Genomic DNA, 19,884 nt, shown 5'->3' with positions numbered 1-19,884 from the left:
ACGTATATGTGACTTAGCTAAAGAAGAAACAGGCTTGGTGACTTTAATCACAGCACTTGAGAGGTTGAGGTAGGAGGGTCGCTGTGAGTTTGAGAGCAGCTTCAAGCTACAGAGCTCCAGGTCAGCCTGGTCTAAAGTGAGATCCGACCTTGGAAAAAATTGAGATATGGCAGAGGATGCATAGCTCCATTGTAGAGCATTTTTTACTGGCATACACAAGGTCCTGGGTTTGATTGCCAGTACCACTGTAAACAAATAAATAAATGTTTAAATATATATTTTGAAAGATTTACCTGCTTAGTTATAAGTGATGGTTGTGACAGTAATTTATAACTATTTCACATAAACACTTTTAAAAAATTGAAGAAGTTTTATTTTAATTTATTTGAAAGAGAGAGAGAGAAATAGACAGGGGGAGAGAGAGAGAGAGAGAGAGAGAAATGGGGGAGAGAGAGAGAGAGAGGGAGAGAGAGAGAGGGAGGGAGGGAAGGAGGGAGGGAGGGAGAGGGAGAAGGAGAGAGAGAGGACCTCTAGCCACTGCTAACGAACTCCAGATGCATGCTCCCCCTTGGCTTACATGGGTCCTAGGGAATAGAACTGGGGTCCCTTGGCTCTGCAAGCAAGTGTCTTAAGTGCTAAGTCATCTCTCCAGCCCATTGAAGTTTTTTTTTTTTTTTTACTAGTAATTGGTTATAAGTAACAAAACCTAATTTGAACAAGCAGGGGAAATGCAAATGTGGCAAAAATTCTTTTCTTCTGTTCACAAAGCATAGTCTTCTTCCTGGTGACTCTGATTGAACATGTCACTTGCTCTAGCCAAGGAGAATCTTCTTTATTGAAGTTTAAGAAATTTTATCTTTAACTTTTCATTCAGAACGTCAATAAATATAGATAATATACCATGAACATAATTACCTCCCACCATCATCATTTTACCCCTTCCAATTAGTCTCTCTTCTGTTTTGATGCCATAATTTTCCCTCCAATCATGCAGGCCATGTGTTAGCCATCACGAGGTCATGAGTATCCAGGCCACTTTGGGTTTGGAAGACAGCATTATCAGTAGTCCTCATCTTCCTTTGGATCTTACATTCTTTTTGTCACCTCTTCTGCAATGGTCCTTGAGCCTTGGAGGGTATGACATAGATGTCTCATTTAATGCTGAACACTCCACTGTCATTTATTTTCAGCACTAAGGTGAGTTTCAAATCACCCCAGTGTTCACAGCCATCTGCAAAGAGAAGCTTCTCTAACCAGATGTGAGAGTAGTATTAATATGTGGGATTAAACATGAATATTTTGAGGCAATTTGGTGGGAATAATATATCCATTTAGTCATACAACAGTAGTATATTCACCCCTAGGGAATGTCCTCCAAAGCCATGATTAGGTTTTCAGTAGCAGGTAGGAATTCCTTTTTATGGAGTGGGCCTCAAGTCTAATCAAAGAGCAGTCAATTTTCCCCTAACAGACATGCCATCATTATACCAGTTGGCACGTTTGGCCTTGCTGGCCATAAGACTGTTGATGACTTTTCTTCTCCCAAAGGTAGAACTGGAGAGGGGGGGGAGGGAGATATTGCCATTTGCCAGTGGTATAATTAAAAAGTGCTGTGGCAAGAAACCCATTCTACGGCTCCTAACTCTGAAGCTACCTAACTCCAGGAGGGTCTGGGTCAGGTTTGGGGTCAAGGAGGTCCTGGACAGAGCTCTGTCCAGTGGGGAGGATATAAGGAGAAAGGGTTGGGGAGAATGTGGGAAGCTCTGATCTGTGGAAATGAATCAGGGAGAGAGAAGCAAAGAGGATGGGCATCCTTGTACCTCTCCTTTAAATATCCCGAAAGTGAGTCACACAGAAAGGAGCCTAGAGTTAGAGATGAAATGCCTTTGCATCTCCACTGGGTTGGGAGCACTGGGATACTGGACCCTGCCTGGAAGGAATCACCTGAGTCAACACTGAGATCTGCCTGAACAGGGGGCCTAGCCACCTGATTCATCAGAAAATGGAGTTCGTGTTGACTGCAGGAAAATCCCTGGCAAAGGGCAAAAGGAGGAAATAGGAGGGGCAAAGCCCAAGAAGTCCGTCAGTCTTGGTTATACCTCCAATCGCAGTCTCCAGCACCATATGTTGGTTGCAGGTTTGCAAATGAGGTCCTAGATAGACAGTTTCTGAGATGTAAGATTTTATTGTAATGGGGACGAGTGCAAGGAGAGGAGAGAAAAACTGCATTCACCTGAAAGAGGAGACCCCAAAGAGAATGGCTGAGTGAGTGAGCGGCTGAGGGCCAGGAAGAGCGTTTTTATGGAAAGAAGAGAAACTGCTCTGATGGAGTAAGGTTGGGTGTTGGGCAGAGGTTGGTTCTGCTGGATGTTGGCCTTCCCTATTCTTAGCCCAGAAGTATCCTCATTTATCAAACCAGGAGGCAATTCCAGAGTCACAGGTCTAGCATGGTAAATTGGTAGTGGAGAGAGGGGGGGATGGGCACACCCAGCTGTTTACTTGGGAGCTGAGAGAATCGAGCTTGGACTTATTCAGGCCCCTCGCAGGCTCTCACGTTTGTGCAGGAAGTGCACTTAACCAAGGAACAATCTTCCAGGCCCTCAAGTGTCAGTCTCTCAGAGCATCTCAACCTGGCTTTGCCCCTCACAGCCAGAGTCTTAGATAACCTGTCCCCTCATTTAGATCTCCATCCCCCAATGGCCACCTCCTACTGACCAACCCACTGCTGCAAAGGACATATAAGATGCCACAAGCCAGGCCCTCGCCCTCTCCCTCCGTCTCTTCCAAACATCAGGTGTGTATTTCTGGTCCCTATTGCTCAGGCAATAAAACCACAGATTAACCCCTGGGACCTTATAAAATTACAAAGCTTTTGTACAGCAAAGGACACTGTGAATAGAGCAAAGAGCCAACCTACAGAATGGGAGAAAATCTTTGTCACCTATACATCTGATAGAGGATTAATATCTAGGATATACAAAAACTCAAAAAGTTAAGGAATAAATCAAACAACCCAATTAAAAAATGGTCTATGGTGCTAAATAGAGAGTTCTCAAAAGAAGAAACACAGATGGTCTATTTTCTTTGCCAATGTGTGCTCTGCCTCCCCTTTCCTCCCTCCCTCTCTCTCCTCCTCTTGCAGCACCTGTGCCTACCAATGGCCCCAGGAACTCTCCCTCTCTTTGCCTAATTGGCTGAAGCAAATCTTGCACCACCCAGCCCCTTTTCTTTTCTTAAAGCTACAGTGCTGTTTCAATTACTTTCCCCCCCCCAAGCTACCTAACTCTTCCTAATCTTGGGACAGATTATTAAAGTACTTTGATTCATACTTTGACCCTCACTTGAGAACACCTCATCTCTTTTTACCACCTGTAACAGAAACAATTTAAATACTGCAATGTTATGGGCTAGAGAGATGGCTTAATGATTGAAGGCACTTGCTTGCAAAGCCTGCAGGCTTGGGTTTTATTCCCCAGTACCTACTGAAAGCCAGATGCACAAAATGGCTGCAGACTCTCTTGCTCTTTCTTCTTATTTCTCTCTGTCAATTATATATATATATATATACATACATATATATATATATGTATATATATATATATTAGTGTTATATATTTAATAAAATAAAATTGTTTTATATGTATACCTATGATATTACAAAGAAAGGAAGCATAACAGATGTTTTTATTTTCCCTTCCATTGATATTAGTTAGAAAATTGCCTAAATAAACTAGTTCTGTTTTCAGAGGTTATATAAACTGCAAGCAGTTAAGATCTCTATTGAACTCAAGTAAAGGGCACACCTGCAATTCTGGCACTCTGGAGGGTGAGGCAGGACAATTATGATTTCAAGTTCTGCCTGGCCTACATAGAGTTCCTATCTCAACAAAACAAAACAAAATAGGCTAATGGGGCTTACTGCTTAATTTTTAAATTGTTTTAGAATAAGTTTAGATTGAGAAAAGAATTTCCATATACTTTTTTTTTTTTTTTTTTTTTTTTTGATTTTCAAGGTAGGGTCTCACTCTAGTCCAGGCTGACCTGGAATTCACTATGTAGTCTCAAGGTGGCCTTTAACTCACAGTGATCTTCCTCCCTCTGCCTCCCGAGTGCTGGGATTAAAGGTGTGCACCACCACTCCCAGCTGACTTTCTTTAATATTTTTTTATTTATTTGAGAGAAAGAGAGAGAAACAGGCAGGTATTGAGAGAGAGAGAATGGGCAGGCCAGGGTCTCTAGTAGCTGCAAATGAACTCCAGACGAGTGTGCCCCCTTGTGCATCTGGCTTATGTGGGTCCTAGGGAATTGAACCCGTGTCCTTTGGCTTTGGCAGCATGTGCCTTAATCACTAAGCCATCCCTCCAGCCCTTTACCTGACTTTTAATAAATATTTATATTTATTTATTTATTTATTTATTTGAGAAAGAGAGACAGACAGGAGGAGAGAGAGGGAGGGAGGGAGGAAAATAGGGAAGGAGGGAGGGAGGGAGAGAATGAATAGGTGAATGGGCATGCTAGGGCCTCCAGCTGCTGCAAACAAACTCCCAACACATGTGCTACCTTGTGCATCTGGCTTATGTGGGTTCTGGGGAATCGAACCTGAATCCTTTGGCTTTGCAGGCAAGCACCTTAAATGTTAATCTATCTGTCTAGCCTGTTACCTGACTTTTTCTAATGTTGACATAACCCATTAGGCTTTTCTCAAAATGAAAAGCTAACTGTCGCTTCATCAGTATTTATTAAACTTTAGACTCTGGAACTTAGTATGATATTATTTTTAATTGGATTTTTAAATACAAAATATTTTATTTGATTGTGATATTTTAATGCATATATATTCATGCATGCATACATACATATTCTCCGTCCCTCTCTCTCCTCCTGTCTGTCTCTCTTTCTCAAATAAAATAAATAAATAAATAAATAAATACATACATACATACATACATACATACATACATAAACCTGGATTTCTCCTTCCACTGCCTTCCCCTGTCCACTTCCCCTCCCTCTTGTTGGTTGCTTTCCTCCTTCCAGATGATTTCTCTTTGGTTCTGCACAAACACACACACACACACACACACACACAGTACATATATGAGAGAAAACACGTTATAGTTTGTTTTTCTCTTCACCCATTACCCTCTCATTCCCCATCCCTCCTCCATTTAGATCTCCTCCTTCACCCAAAATCCCTCTAGTACTTTCTGCCAGATAGCTAGATGAAAAGATCAATTAACTCTAGGTACATATATGAAAGAAAATTTGGCATTTGTCTTTCTGAGACTGGCTTATTTATTTAACATCTATTCCATGCAAATAAAATAATTCCATTCCTATTTACAACCCAGGTAAGTTCGGGATATCGGGCATTGTGAAATGTGCAGCAGTGCACATGGATATGCGAGCATCTCTGTGCTATTGTGACCTAGACTCCTTCAGATATATGTACACAGGAGTGGTATAGGTGGGTCACATGGGAGTTATATTTTCACTTTTTTGAGGTAGCATCTCACTCTTGCCCAGGCTGGTTTGAAACTCACTCTGTAGTCTCGGGCTGGCCTCAAACTCATAGACATCTTCCTACCTCCACATCCAGAGTACAGGGATTAAAGGCACACGCCACTGTGGTGGTTTGATTCAGGTGCCCCCCTCCCATAAACTTATATGTTCTGAATGTTAGGTCAGCTGATGGCAATTTAGGTTTTGAATCTTCCTGGAGGCAGTGTATTGTTAGGGCAGGCTTATGGGTACTATAGCCAACTTCCCCTTGCCACTGTTTGGCACACTCTCCTGTTTCTGTTGTCCACCCGATGTTGGTCAGAGAGTGATGTCCACCCTCTGCTCATGCCATCATTTTCTCCTGCCGTCATGGAGCTTCCCCTCGAGTCTGCAAGCCAAAATAAACCCTTTCCTCCCACAAGCTGCTCTTGGTCGGGTGTTTTCTGCCAGCAATGTGAAGCTGACTATAACAGCCACCACACCAGGTTTTATACATATTTTTTTTCAGGGTCTTCAAAACCTTTTGTTTCTAGAGCCCATCCTCTTCCTATGAGGCAGCAAAATGAAGGCACAAGCTTAGTAGTCATATGATGACATCTTTCCATTATTCCTGACATTAAAAATCGACACAGCCAATTAAAAAAAAATAACATGAACATTATCATAATATCCTTAGAATCATGTAGTTTTCAGTGATTAGAATTTAGGTATGCTTGGAAAGGAGCAGAAAGGAAAAGAATTGTGGCTGAGTGGCAAGTGTCTCATAAAGACACTTACATACTATGCTGAGGAGGACTAATTTTAAGGACTCGGGCCTAATACATTTTTCCTGAGAGGAAGCAATTTCCTTTTTTTTTTTTTTTTTTTTTTTTAGTTTTTTTGATTTTTTGAGGTAGGGTCTCATTCTAGACCAGGCTGACCTGGAATTCACTATGGAGTCTCAGGATGGCCTCGAACACACAGCAATCCTCCTACCTCTGCCTCCCAAGTGCTGGGATTAAAGGCGTGGGCCACCACGCCCGGCAGCAATTTCCTTTTTTTTTTTTTTTTTCTTTTGGTTTTTTTCGAGGTAGGGTCTCACTCTAGCCCAGGCTGACCTAGAATTAACTCTGTAGTCTCAGGGTGGCCTCGAACTCACAGCGATCCTCCTACCTCTGCCTCCCAAGTGCTGGGATTAAAGGCGTGCGCCACCACGCCCGGCAGCAATTTCCTTTTTTTTTTTTTTAATTTTTACTTATTTATTTGAGAGTGACAGACAGAGAGAAAGGCAGAGAGAGAGAGAGGAGAGTGGGCACACCAGGGCCTCCAGCCACTGAAAATGAACTCTAGATGCGTGCACCTGCTTGTGCTTCTGGCTAACATGGGTCCTGGAGAATCGAGCCTTGAACCGGGGTCCTTAGGCTTCACAGGCAAGCACTTAACCGCTAAGCCATCTCTCCAGCCCAGCAATTTCCTTTTTAAAGAGCATTCACTTCTGACATTTCAATTCCTGATTTCAGTGGCTGCACACCGTGCACTTCGATGCCATACTTAGGACAGGAAAAAGTACATGTCAAGTAAGAAACTGCTTTTCACACAGTAATAACAGCCAGTGGTGTGAGGCGTGCTGGGCCACTCTCCACACAGAGCTCACTCTGCCACTGGTGGCCCGGGCACTGTCACTATTAGGCGCACCAGTGGGAGGGATGCACCAGGAAGATAGCGTGGCTTTCAACTTCTGGACATTGAAGAGTGGTAAGAGAAAAATCAGAAACTCTGCCAAACCATGCCAGAGAAGTTCCCTATTCATGTACTCAAATCCAACTTCACGTGTGTTTTGTGGCTTGCAAGATACAGAATGAATGCCCAGGAGGCATTCTGTCAATGTTGCAAACTTTCCTTTTTGCAGGAAAATCAAGAAGTTCACTAACTCACCTAATCTGAAAAGCCCAACCATCAAATTCATGCACTGCTTAACTTTTCCGAAAGATGCTAAGCGAGGGTTTCAAAACAAATCATAGCACCGCTCTTCTAACCACCTCCCGCCAATGGTAGCGACGGCAGGCCAGAGCTTCTGACCTTTATCCTTGGTGGCTGGTACCTTAGGTTTGGAGAAAAATTGCTTTTGTACTGAATATTCAAAGCCGTCTGCCCCACAGTGGCACTTTTTGGAGTAAATGGTCAATCTCCACAGCAGAAGCCACACGAATGCTTTCACTTCTGGTTCCAAATGAGCCAGGGGTCCCCGCTTAATCCACGAAAGCACTGAGTAAACTGTGACCTCACTAGCTGCTCCCGAGCCTTGTTCAGTTCCAGCGCATCCAGCTGACGGTCCCCACAAATGACAATCCACTTCTGAGAAGAGTCCACCTTTCCCTTTCTTGAGCAAGTTCTTCTTAGCAGACTGCGAACTGCCCAGGCTCCGCGTAGCTTCCTCTCAAACGTTTCTCTGCCAAGCCAGGCTTTTCCTAGGCAGATCTGGGTTACCCAACAGCTTCCAGAACCTGCGGGCTTCCGGAGCCCAGGCTTCATGTTTTATCTTTTGAGCAAACTATAATGATTTCTATGGTGGCTGAACCAGTTTCCCACTATTCCCACCCATAGTGTATAAGGGCTTCCTCTTGCCCTGCAATCTTGATAGCATTTGTCATTAGTTTTTTTTTTTTTTTTTTTTTCCCTCAGAGCCATTTCACTGGGGTGAAATAAAAACAAAATGTTTTTGATTCAAATTTCCCTCATGGGAAAGATGCTAAACATTTTTTTTAAATTTATTTTTTTTATTTTTTTTATTTGAGAGCGACAGACACAGAGAGAAAGACAGATAGAGGGAGGGAGAGAGAATGGGCGCGCCAGGGCTTCCAGCCTCTGCAAACGAACTCCAGACACGTGCGCCCCCTTGTGCATCTGGCTAACGTGGGACCTGGGGAACTGAGCCTCGAACTGGGGTCCTTAGGCTTCACAGGCAAGCGCTTAACCGCTAAGCCATCTCTCCAGCCCATGCTAAACATTTTTAATGTATATTTATTGGACACTTGTATTTCTTCTTTTGGGAAATGTCTACTCATTTGCCCATTCATTGATTAGATCAATTAGGTGGAGGATTCTGGTGTTTCATTGTTAGAGTTCTTTTCTTCCCCAAGTGTGTATATGGTTGTGTGTGTGCGTGTGTGTGTGTACGCACACACGTGTGTGTAGGCAAGTGTTTGGTGTCAGGGTGTTTTTCCTTATTACTCTCTCCATTCTTATTCATTGAGAAATGATCTCTCAGTTGAACCCAAAACTGGATAATTTTGCCCTGGGGAGCCTGTGGCTCTGCCTCCCAAGTGCTGGGATTACTAGCAACTGGCCATACCTAACATGACATTTATGTGGATGTTGGGAGTCTAAATTCAGGTCTTCATGCTTGCATGACAAGTACTTCACTAAGTGAGCCATCTCCCTAGCTCCAATTTTTGGTGCTCTTTATTGATTCAAATTGTTACTACCCTATGAGATGTATAGCTGCCAAAGATTTTTCTTCCATTCTTCAGTCTGCCTACTGTTTCTTTTGCTGTGCCAAACCTTTTATTTTTAATTTCATGTAGTCCTGTTTGTCAATACTTAGGATTATTTTCTGGGCTACTGTGGTTCTTGTTTAGTAAGTCCTTGACTATGCCTATATTTTGAGGAGTTTTCCCTATGTTCTTATGTAGTAGTTTCAAAGTTTCAGGTCTTATATTAAGATCTTTCATCCATTTTGAATGGATTTTTGTGCTGGCTGACAAATATCTATCTAGTTTCATTATTCTACCTTAAGAAGTATAGCCAGGCCGGGCATGGTGGCACACGCCTTTAATCCCAGTACTGGAGAGGCAGAGGTAGTAGGATTGCTGTGAGTTCGAGTCCACCCTGAGACTCCATAGTGAATTCCAGGTCAGCCTGGGGGCCAGAGTGAGACCCTACCTCGAAAAGCCAAAAAATAAAAAGAAAAAAAGAATATTGTTCTGTCCTGAACACCTGGCGTTACTGGTTTCAGAAACGTGTAATGTCCTCCTGTTGGAGTGTATCTTTAATCAATGTCAAGTGACCTTCCTTTTCTTTCCTAACTAATGTTGGACTGAAGTCTACCTTGTCAGATATTAGGACAGCAACCCTTGCTTGTTTTCTAGGCCCATTTGCTTGAAACACTGTTTTCCAACCTTTCACCCTAAAGGTGACTTAGTTGGAGGCAAACCTATATCTTTTGCTTGGGGCATTGAGGCCATTGATATTAAGAGATATTATTATTTTTGCCATTTTTTGTAGTTATTCTGGTTTTACCTTTGCTCTCTTGTATTAACTAGTATTTGAGCATGGTTTGTTTTTTCCAGGTTCCTTAAATGTGCGCTTTTCTTTCTCTTCAGCATGGAGGATTCTTTCAAGTATTTTCTGTAGAGCTGGTTTTGTCTTCAAATACTCCTCTAGCCTCCCTTTGTCATGGAATGTCCTTATTTCTCTATTTGAATGGATAGCTTTGCAGGATAAAGTAACCTTGGTTGACAGTTGTTATCTTTCAGAATTTGGAGTACATCACTCCATGCCCTTCTGGCTTTTAGTTTGTGTTGAGCAATCTGCTGTAATCCTGATGGGCTTGCCTTTGTAGGTAACTTGATTTTTCTCTCTAACTGCTTTCAATATTTTTTCTTTGGTTTATATGTTTAGTAATTTAATTATAATATGGCGAGGAGAGATTCTTTCCAGGTTTTATCTGGTTGGTGTTCTAAAGGCTTCCTGTATCTGCATTGGTACCTCTTTCCCAATTTGGGGGAAGTTTTCTTCTGTGATTTTGTTGAAAACTCCTACTATGCCTTTGGAGTAAAATTCTTCTCCTTCTACTATACCCTGAATTCTTATGTTTGATCTTTTCATAGTGTCCCGAATATCTTCAAATTCCCATTCATACTTTCCTATTAGTTTGTCTTTCTCTTTGTTGGACTGTATTAGATCTGCCACCTGGTCTTCTAGTTTAGATATTCTGTCCTCTCCTTCATCCATTCTACTGGTGAGATTTTCTACAGTTTTTTTTTTATTTCATTGACTGTGTTCTTCATTGCTAGTAATTCTGTTTTTTCTTTATTATTCCTATTTCCTTATTTATGTCTTGCATTGGCCTCTTTGTTTAGTTAAATGGGTTTCCTATATCTTATTTGATTCCTTTCATTTCCTCTTTCATTCATTGGATTTCCACTTTGACTTCTTTGAACATATTTATAATCATTCTTTTGAAATCTTTGTCAGGCATTTCCACTAACTCATTCTCACTGGAGGTCATTTCTGATGCATGAATACTTTTTGGTGGATTTATATTGTCTGGATTTTTGGTGTTTCTTGTTTTGTTATGTACTTATTTTTGCATATTGGATTAATTTGATATTTGGAGTTTCTAGTTAGCTGCAGTATTATTAGATGTATCAATCACTCTGGTGTTATATATCTTCAGGGTAGGAGCTTAAGGTGATAGCTGTGGCTCTTGAGGCTCTCAGAGTAGCTACAAAATTGACCATAGATGTTGGGTTTGCCTGCTATGAGAGTATTCAAGTAGGCTGAGTGGAACAAAATACAGGCAGATTCTAAAATTTAACTAAACAATGTACACACTCAATGAAAAACAGCACAGAGTATTTATGCAAGAGTAGATATATCACAAGCAGATCCTCTTACAAAGTCTCAATCCCATAGGGTATGTGGTGCCCCACACCCTTAATCATGTCAGCTAGGAGGTTAAGAGATCTGGTCTGTTGAGGGTTTCAAGTCAGCTTGTTACCAAGTGATACCCTTCCCTAATGAACAACAGAAGAGGAAACAAAGCCACTATAAATCATGAAGCAACAAATAACAGGCCCAAAATATAGTTTATTTATGAAAGGCAAATCTGACCATTCATCAGATTTAACATAATTTATTCTGATATGGAAGGTGAAACTAGCCCTTCCAATTAAAGCCTATATACCAAGCTTATTTGGTGGATACTGACCTGGTATAATCCCAGTTACCTTTTTGGATCATTTTGGTCTCAGTTATGCTGCGCTACTGTTTAGGTCCCTCTTTGATGTGCTGTGGGTTCAGGTAGGCTGGCTGGCTCACTGGATTGCTGCTCTGGTCACTGGTGCTGGGTGGTGTGATCTCCCTTCCCCAGGTATCTGGTGCTTGCTGGCACTTGTGCTGGCGGGGGGCGGGAGGGGAGGCTTTGGATGGTGACTCTAGTTCTCTGGGTGTTCCTCATGCTCCTCTACCTCGTGATATGCTCCTCTATTGGTCGCTGTGGTCCTCCCTTCATATTTCTTGAGTGTGCGAGGAGCTCCAGTGTGAATGGAAAATCCCCTCACCTGGCTTTTACTGCTGCTGCCATGGACCTGCTGCTGCCGCCGCTGCTGCAGCCACTTCTGCCTGCCTATGTGGGCTCTGGATCTCTCCTACTTCTCTGCTGCTATTGGCAATTTCTTATACACCTCACTTTTTAGTAGAAGAATGTATTTTGTTGTTGTTCTTTTTGTTCAGCATTTTCTCCCGTAGGCTGCTTTGGCATAGTTCCTATGCTGCCATTTAACTAGAAGTCCATTGCTTTTATTAGATACAATAATGCTATAGCAGTGCCTCAGATATAAATATATATCATGTCTTTAAAAAATTGTTATTATAGCTGGGTGTGGTGGGGCATGCCTTTAGTCACAGCACTTGGGAGGCAGAGGTAGGTGGATCACCATGAGTTCAAGGCCACCATGAGACTATGTTGTGAATTCCAGGTTATCCTGGGCTAGAGTGAAACCCTATTTCAGAATACAAAAATTTAAAAAAATGAAAATTATTATTAACAACATATTTTTATGGATACATCATATGTGGGTACCTTGTTTTTTCTCGTCCCTGCCCCCATTCCACATGATCCCTCCTCAATATTCACTGCTAAAGCCTTCCTCTTCACTGTTCACTCTTTTCTTTCCTTCTCCAATTCTATATTCTGAAGTAGTATTTCCCTAGGCTCATTAATTGTTTGCCCTGTTCTGCCATGGAGGTCTTCAATCATGCTTTTACCTTCACTTAATAGTTTTCAGCTGAAAGATTTATGTTTGGCATTTTTTGAAAAAAAGTGTTTTATTTAGGGTTGGCGAGATTGCTCAGTGGTTAATGCACTTGCCGGAAGAAACTAATAACCCAAGTTTGCTTCCCCAGTGCCCATGTAAAGCCAGATGCATAAGATGGCATATACATCTGGAATCCATTTGCAGTGGCTGGAGGTCCTGGCACTCCCATTCTCTCTGTCTCTCTTCTGTCTTTCTCTGCTTGCAAATAAATAAACATTAAATAAAATTATTCTATTTTTTTGAGTTGACAGTGAGAAAGTGGCAGATAGAGAGAGAGAGATAATGTACACCAGGGCCTTCAGCAAGTGCAAGTGGACTCCGGATGTACGTGCCACTTTGTGCATCGGGCCTTATGTGGGTACTAGGGAATCAAACCCAGGCTGTCAGCCTTTGCAGACAAGTGCCTTTACTGCTGAGCCATCTTTCAACCCAGCATTTTTTTACTTGAATCTTTCTGTTATGTTCCTCTGTGACAGTATTGTGTTTGCTCTTCTCCTCATTGAGTTTCCTGAAGAGAGCTATTTTCTTTAATTTTTTTTGTTTATTTTTATTTATTTATTTGAGAGTGAGAGAGAGAGAGAATGGGCATGCCAGGGCTTCCAGCCACTGCAAACGAACTCGAGACACGTGCGCCCCCTTGTGCATCTGGCTAACGTGGGTCCTGGGGAATCGAGCCTCGAACCGGGGTCCTTAGGCTTCACAGGCAAGTGCTTAAGTAACTACTAAGCCATCTCTCCAGCTCAAGAAGCTATTTTTATACTTTACCCAATATTTTGCAGGTATTGATTATGTGATCAGTCTCTGGTGCCTTGTCTTGTCCATGCATTGAGGCTATGGATCCCCAATGTTCTTTAAATTTGTCAGCACACCCCATCATCTGCACAATAGTGGAATTCATTCCAGTCTTTTTCATGGGTAGGGCTTTGCGTCTTTTCACAAAATTCTGAGCTTGTGGTTGCTTCTGTGTTAGCACTAGATGGCACCCTAAGTCCAGGTTCACCTCAAGTCAGCTGCGTTGCGGTTTGAGCACCCAGTCAAGATTAGTCTCAAGCCTGCAGTTGATGTGTCTGTCCTTAGGTGTGAGCTGAGGGAATTCCCATGGTAGATAATGCATCCCTATAGACTTCTACCTAAGGCTGGGACAGGACCAGATGCCTTATCCATAGTCACTAGGCTATGTTCAGGCAGCACAGGATTCTGCCTGGCTTTTAGAACTCATCTTAGGGCTCAGGCTTTTCCAGAGTGACTTGGCACTAGCCTCAGGGGATGCACTTACAATGACTGGCAGTGATGCAGGCTAACCCATGAACCCATTCCTCTAGGATTCAGATTTCTGTCTACTGCAGAGGCAGGTGATGTGGAAATCTCTGGGCTCTTCCTGCTACTGAGTCTCACTGCAGAAGACCTAGTATTGAGCTCTGAAGGAAACTTCTAGGCTCCTTTTTCTACTTTACTTGCAGTGGGGAGAGCCTCACTCCACTTTCTGTTTTTATTTTTGTAATTTTTTTATATTTAGATATTTATATTTTATATGTGTAATAATAGTAATATTTAAAAGGAGTTCTAGAGGACGGTGATTATCTCATGGCTGGCTACTTAGAGGGTTCAGGAACTTGGTGCAGGGCTTGTCTGGTATTGGTTTTCCAGTCTAAGGAATAGACTTAATTCCATCTCCTTCCCCCTAGGAAGAGCATCATGAGTTCAAGGCCAGCCTGGGCTATAGAGCATGACCCTCCCATCTCAGAAGAACAAATAGAAGACAGAATTGTTTGTTTCATTTGTATATGTTTATTAACTTTCCAGGTTTTTGTGCATCTGGCTTTATGTGGATACTGGGCAATTGAACCAGAGCTGTTAGGCTTTGCAAGCAGGAAACCTTTACCCACCAAGCCATCTCTCCAACCCAGTTTTACTTTTTAAAAACTGACTTATGATGTTTGGGGAGATGGCTCTCCTTATGTCTATTGACTTCCTATTGTGTGTTCCATTATGGTCTGTCCAGGGGAATGTTCCACATGAACTGAGGAAGAATGTGCATTCTGCTGTTGTTGAATGGTATATCCCATATGTTTATCTGCTAAGTACAGATGAATTATAGGGTGATTTTAATTCCATATTTATTGATTTTCTGTGTAGATATGTTTTCTATTATTTTATTTTATTAATTATTTTTTATTTCTGTTTGTGAGAGAGGGGAGAGATTGAGAATGAATATGTGTTCCAGGGCCTCTTGCAGCAAACAGCCTTGAGATGCATGTACTGCTTTGTGCATCTGGATTTACGTGGCTACTGAGCAATTGAAACTGTGCAGACTTTGCAAGCAAGCTCCCCAGCCCATGTTATCCATTACTTAGTCTTATTTATATTGAACTCTCTAATTATTATTATTATTATTATCATCATTATTATTATTATTATCATTATTATTATTATTATTTGAGGTAGGGTCTTGCTCTGGCCCAGGCTGAACTGCCATTCACTATGTATTCTCAGGCTGCCCTCAAACTCATGGTCATCCTCCTACATCAGTCTCCCAAGTGCTGGGATTAAAGGTTTGTGCCAGCACTCTTGGCTCAAATATTTCATTTTATTTTCTTGAGGTAGGGTCTCACTCTAGCCTAGGCTGACCTGGAATTCACTATGTAGTCTCAGGGTGGTCTCGAACTCTCAGTGATCCTCCTAACTATGCCTCCCAAGTGCTGGGATTAAAGGCATGTACTACCACACCTGGCTCTGAACTCTCTAAATATTTTATATTGCTGTTCTGTCAGTTTTCTTCATATATTTGTCATAATAGTAATAGTTAAAAAGAGTTCTAATTTCATAGTGGTAATAGCATTTAGAACTTATATTATTCTAATTATTTGCTGAAGCTAAATGGCTTTTTGTTTTCTTCCACTTTGGAATCAAGAGTTCTTATGAATAGTCTGTTAGCTCTCGTGATGGCTTTATTTATTCTAGCAATTTTTACACTCAATGACTTAGAGTCAGAAATATATAGCTTATGTAAATCTGATTTAGAATTTGAGGTTTGGGGGCTGGACAAATGGCTCAGTAGTTAAGGCACTTGCCTGCAAAGCCAAAGGACCCAGGTTCAATTCCCCATAAGTGCATGTGTCTGGAGTTTGCAGCATCTGGAGGTCGAGGCACGCCCATTCTCTCTATCACTTAAATAAAGTAGAATTTGAGGGTCTGTTGATTTTTTTTTTTTGGTAGACAATGGACACTTAGAAAATCAATCTGGGCTGGAGAGATGGCTTAGTGGTTAAGGCACTTGCCTGCAAAGAAGCCTAAGGACCCAGGTTTGATTGCCTAGTATCCACACAAGCCAATGCACAAGGTACATACTGGAGTATTTCTGCAGTGGCTGGAGGCCCTGGTGCAACCACCCCCCCCCACTTCTCTTAAGTAAATAAATAAATTAATAAAAAACTTTAAAAAATTAGTCCCGCTAGGGAGATTGCTCAATGGTTAGAGGTGTGTTCATTTTGCAAAGCCTGCTGACCCCAGTTCACACAAAAAGTGGCATGTGCATCTCCTAGCAGCAGCGGCAACACACAACACGAACAAATAAATAATTCAAAAACTTAGTTCGGGCTGGAGAGATAGCTTAGTGGTTAAGCGCTTGCCTGTGAAGCTTAAGGACCCTGGTTCGAGGCTCGATTCCCCAGGACCCATGTTAGCCAGATGCACAAGGGGGCACAAGCATCTGGAATTCATTTGCAGTGGCTGGAAGCCCTGGTGTGCCCATTCTCTCTCTCGCTCTCTGCCTCTTTCTCTCTCTCTGTCGCTCTCAAATAAATAATTAAAAAAAAAATAAACTTAGTTCATTGTGATACTGTTAGTTCCTATATTACATTTCTTACCCAATAGACTAAAAAAAAAAAAATAGTTCCAGGGTTGGGAAGAAAATTCAGCATATTAGAATTTACTTGCATATTGCAATGTCTGTGGGTCTGGGTTCAATTTCCAAGCCACTCATATGAGCTAGACGTAAAAAGTGATGCAAATGCTGGGCGTGGTGGCGCATACCTTTAATCCCAGCACTTAGAAGGCAGAAATATGAGTGATGCTGTGTGTTCGAGGCTACCCTAAGACTACACAGTGAATTCCAGGTCAGTCTGAACTAGAGCAAGACCCTACCTCGAAAAACAAACAAACAAAAAAAGTTGGTGCAAACATCTGTTGTTCATTTGCAATGATAGGGTGCCCTGGCATGCACACTCACCCCTGTCACACTCAATGAAGTGTTAACTTTATTAGTTACCAGGATAATAATAATCACTCTTCAGTCTACCTTCCATATCACAATGAGGATTTACAATTCTGATGGCACTTTTATCATGAGTGTGATATTCCTTCAACCTCCTCCACAACTTTCTTACATAGTCATAGGTCTCTTAACAAGCGTGGGGGGGGGGGGCAGATCATAAGCAGTGTATTAAGACAGTTTCATTACTGTGTGAGTATGAGTGTACTAACTTTGATGGTTTCTTTTTCAAATTTTTTGTTTGCAAACAGAGAGAGGCAGAGAGAGAGAGAATGTGCATGCCAGGGCCTCTAGCCACTACAAATGAACACCAGATGCATATGCCACCTTGTGCATCTGGCTTTACGTGGGTATTGGGGAACTGAACTGGGGTTGTTAGGTCTTGTAGGCAAACTCCTTAACTGCTACGTCATCTTTACAGCCCCTTTGATGGTTTCTTGATGTACTCAATTGATGAAGTAAATGTGACATATGAGGCCACCGCAGGCTTAACATGGAAAATGTCTCTAAACATTTTTTTTTTAAGTGGCAGTATATTCTCAGGCAGTGATACAGAATATAGTATGACAAACGAAACAGTAACACAGGGGCTTATTATGAAGCATGCCCTGTAAATAATTGTATATGCTCTACTTCTATATAATTGTATATGCTCTACTTCTACAAATTTTATATTACTATCACCTCAAACATGTGAGAAATGCATTGTGCTCTGATAATGATTAGCACATTGTTAAGCAATAGGAATTTCTCAACTGCTCCATTATAATCTTATGTGGCCATGGACACAACTGCAGTTGGTGTCATTGACGGAGCCCTTGTTATTTGATGTATGTCATTGTGCGCATTGTATGTATCTCTACTCTGGTTCCCTCTGATATTCGGTCTCGCACCTCCTGGGCCTGGAATGCCAATTTGTACATGTGAGCTCTTCCTGTCTTAAGATTTTAGAGGAAAGGGTTAAACAATTCTCCAGTAGTTCACTTCTTTGTACTGTTTCTCTCTCTCTCTATCTATCTATCTATCTATCTATCTATCTATCTATCTATCTATCTATCTATCTATCTATCTATCTATCTATCTATCTATATGTATATATGAGGAGAAACAGAGAGAATGGGTGCACCACAGCCTCCAGCCACTGAAAACAAACTCTGGATGCCTGCAACCTGTGAATCTGGCTTACACAGGGCCTGGGGAATTGAACCTGGGTGATTTGGCTTTGCAGACAAGTGCCTTAACTGCTAAGCCATCTCTCCAGCCCTGTCTGCACTTATATTTTTGAATTTTAAAGGACTTTAAAAAAAATTTCCGTTTATTTTTTTATTTCTTTCTTTGAGAGCAACAGACAGAAAGAGGCAGGTAGAGAGAGAAAATGGGTGCGCCACATTTATACAATGGAGTTCTACTCAGCGGTAAAGAAAAATGAAGTTATGAAATTTGCAGAAAAATGGATGGACCTGGAAAGTATTATACTAAGTGAGGTAACCCAGACCCAGAAAGCCAAGCGCCACATGATCTCTCTCATATGTGGATCCTAGCTACAGATGACTGGGCTTCTGCGTGAGAATGAAAATACTTAGTAGCAGAGGCCAGTAAGTTAAAAAGGAGACATAAAGGGTAGAGAAAGGAAGAGGGGAGGATACTTAATAGGTTGATATTGTATATATGTAATTACAATGATTGTAATGGGGAGGTAATATGATGGAGAATGGAATTTCAAATGGGAAAGTGTGGGGGTGGGGAGGGAGGGAATTACCATGGGATATATTTTATAATCATGGAAAATGTTAATAAAAATTTAAAAAAAAAAAGAAAATGGGTGCACCAGGGCCTCCAGCCACTGCAAACGAACTCCAGATACGTGCGCCCCCTTGTGCATCTGGCTAACGTGGGTCCTGGGGAATCGAGCCTCGAACCGGGGTCCTTAGGCTTCATAGGCTAGCGCTTAACCACTAAGCCATTTCTCCAGCCCTTAAAGGACTTTTGATATGAATGTAATCTTTCCTGATCTGACTGTTCCTTCTTAAGATACATTGCTGAGAATTGTTTGGAACAAAAATGAGATAATTTTGCTTTTCTCTTTTAGAAAAAAAAGCTTCTATTTTTCAGAAGGCTACAAGTTTCCATTTGCTGATTTTAAGTAAAATTTTAAAGTGCCATGTGGGTCACACTGGTCAAGTCTTTCAGGAAGATAGGGAAGCTCAGGGCTTTGCTGTTTGAGTCACTCACTAAGCAGCAGCAGTGGGGAGTGTTTTAGCAACTTTCAGCAATTTATTGCAGGGCTACAAAACAAATCCAAACAAAAATCACAAAACACTCCATGGACTCCTTAGCAGGCCAAGCAAGTAAGTTTCTTCTCTATGCACTGAGTCAGCTTAAAATTACTTGGTGCCTTACATCCCTTAGCAAGAGGACAAATAAGTCTCCCTAAAGTGCTTTTCTTCTTCAGTCACCCATGGTGCCAAATGAGCCAGCAAACAACTGCTGCAATCTACACACCTATGGTATAGCATCAAATCCTATTGGCCCACTACTCATTTTTTTGGGGGGGGGTTGTGAGCCCCGTGGTGGGATCTCAGAACTGCTTTGCAGTCTGAACTTCCCTGGTGGACCGGAGTAAAGGTCTGGCTAACACCGCTGCTACTGGGCCCCCATGTCCACTCAGCTGTCACGTTACTTCCAGTCAAAGAGGGTAAAGGACAGCAAGCTATTGCAACACGCTGTCTTCTCCTCTTCCCTTGTACCATGCAAATAGTTTTGATTATTATTTCTGAATTGTGTGCCCCTCCATAGACTACTGTACTTCTAGTGACTTCGAAGAAAGCAGAATTAGGGAATGGAATTTCCAAACGCCTGTTAGCAAGGTTTTGTTTTCCCAAGAGTCTAGATGAAGACTGCTCATATGTAATTTCAAAAGCTGGGAGATGAGTCAATGGGGTGTCACTACCTAATTCATCTGTGCTTCTGTACGTCTGCAATTTTTATGTGTCAAAAAGGTGAAAACAAGTGTATGTGGAACTACTTCAACAC

At 41.8% G+C, this 19,884-nt stretch overlaps 1 pseudogene; it reads right to left on the bottom strand.

Annotated features, from left to right (window-relative positions):
- Nucleotides 1-6,959: 6,959 nt before the first annotated feature.
- LOC101603324 lies at nt 6,960-8,013 on the bottom strand (annotated as a pseudogene).
- Between the last annotated feature and the right edge of the window lie 11,871 nt (nt 8,014-19,884).

The sequence above is a fragment of the Jaculus jaculus genome, chromosome X, assembly GCF_020740685.1.
Source record: "Jaculus jaculus isolate mJacJac1 chromosome X, mJacJac1.mat.Y.cur, whole genome shotgun sequence".
NCBI classification, from domain to species: Eukaryota; Metazoa; Chordata; class Mammalia; order Rodentia; family Dipodidae; genus Jaculus; species Jaculus jaculus.
The sequence above is the reverse complement of the archived record's forward strand: the minus strand, read 5'-3'. Positions and strand labels throughout refer to the sequence as shown.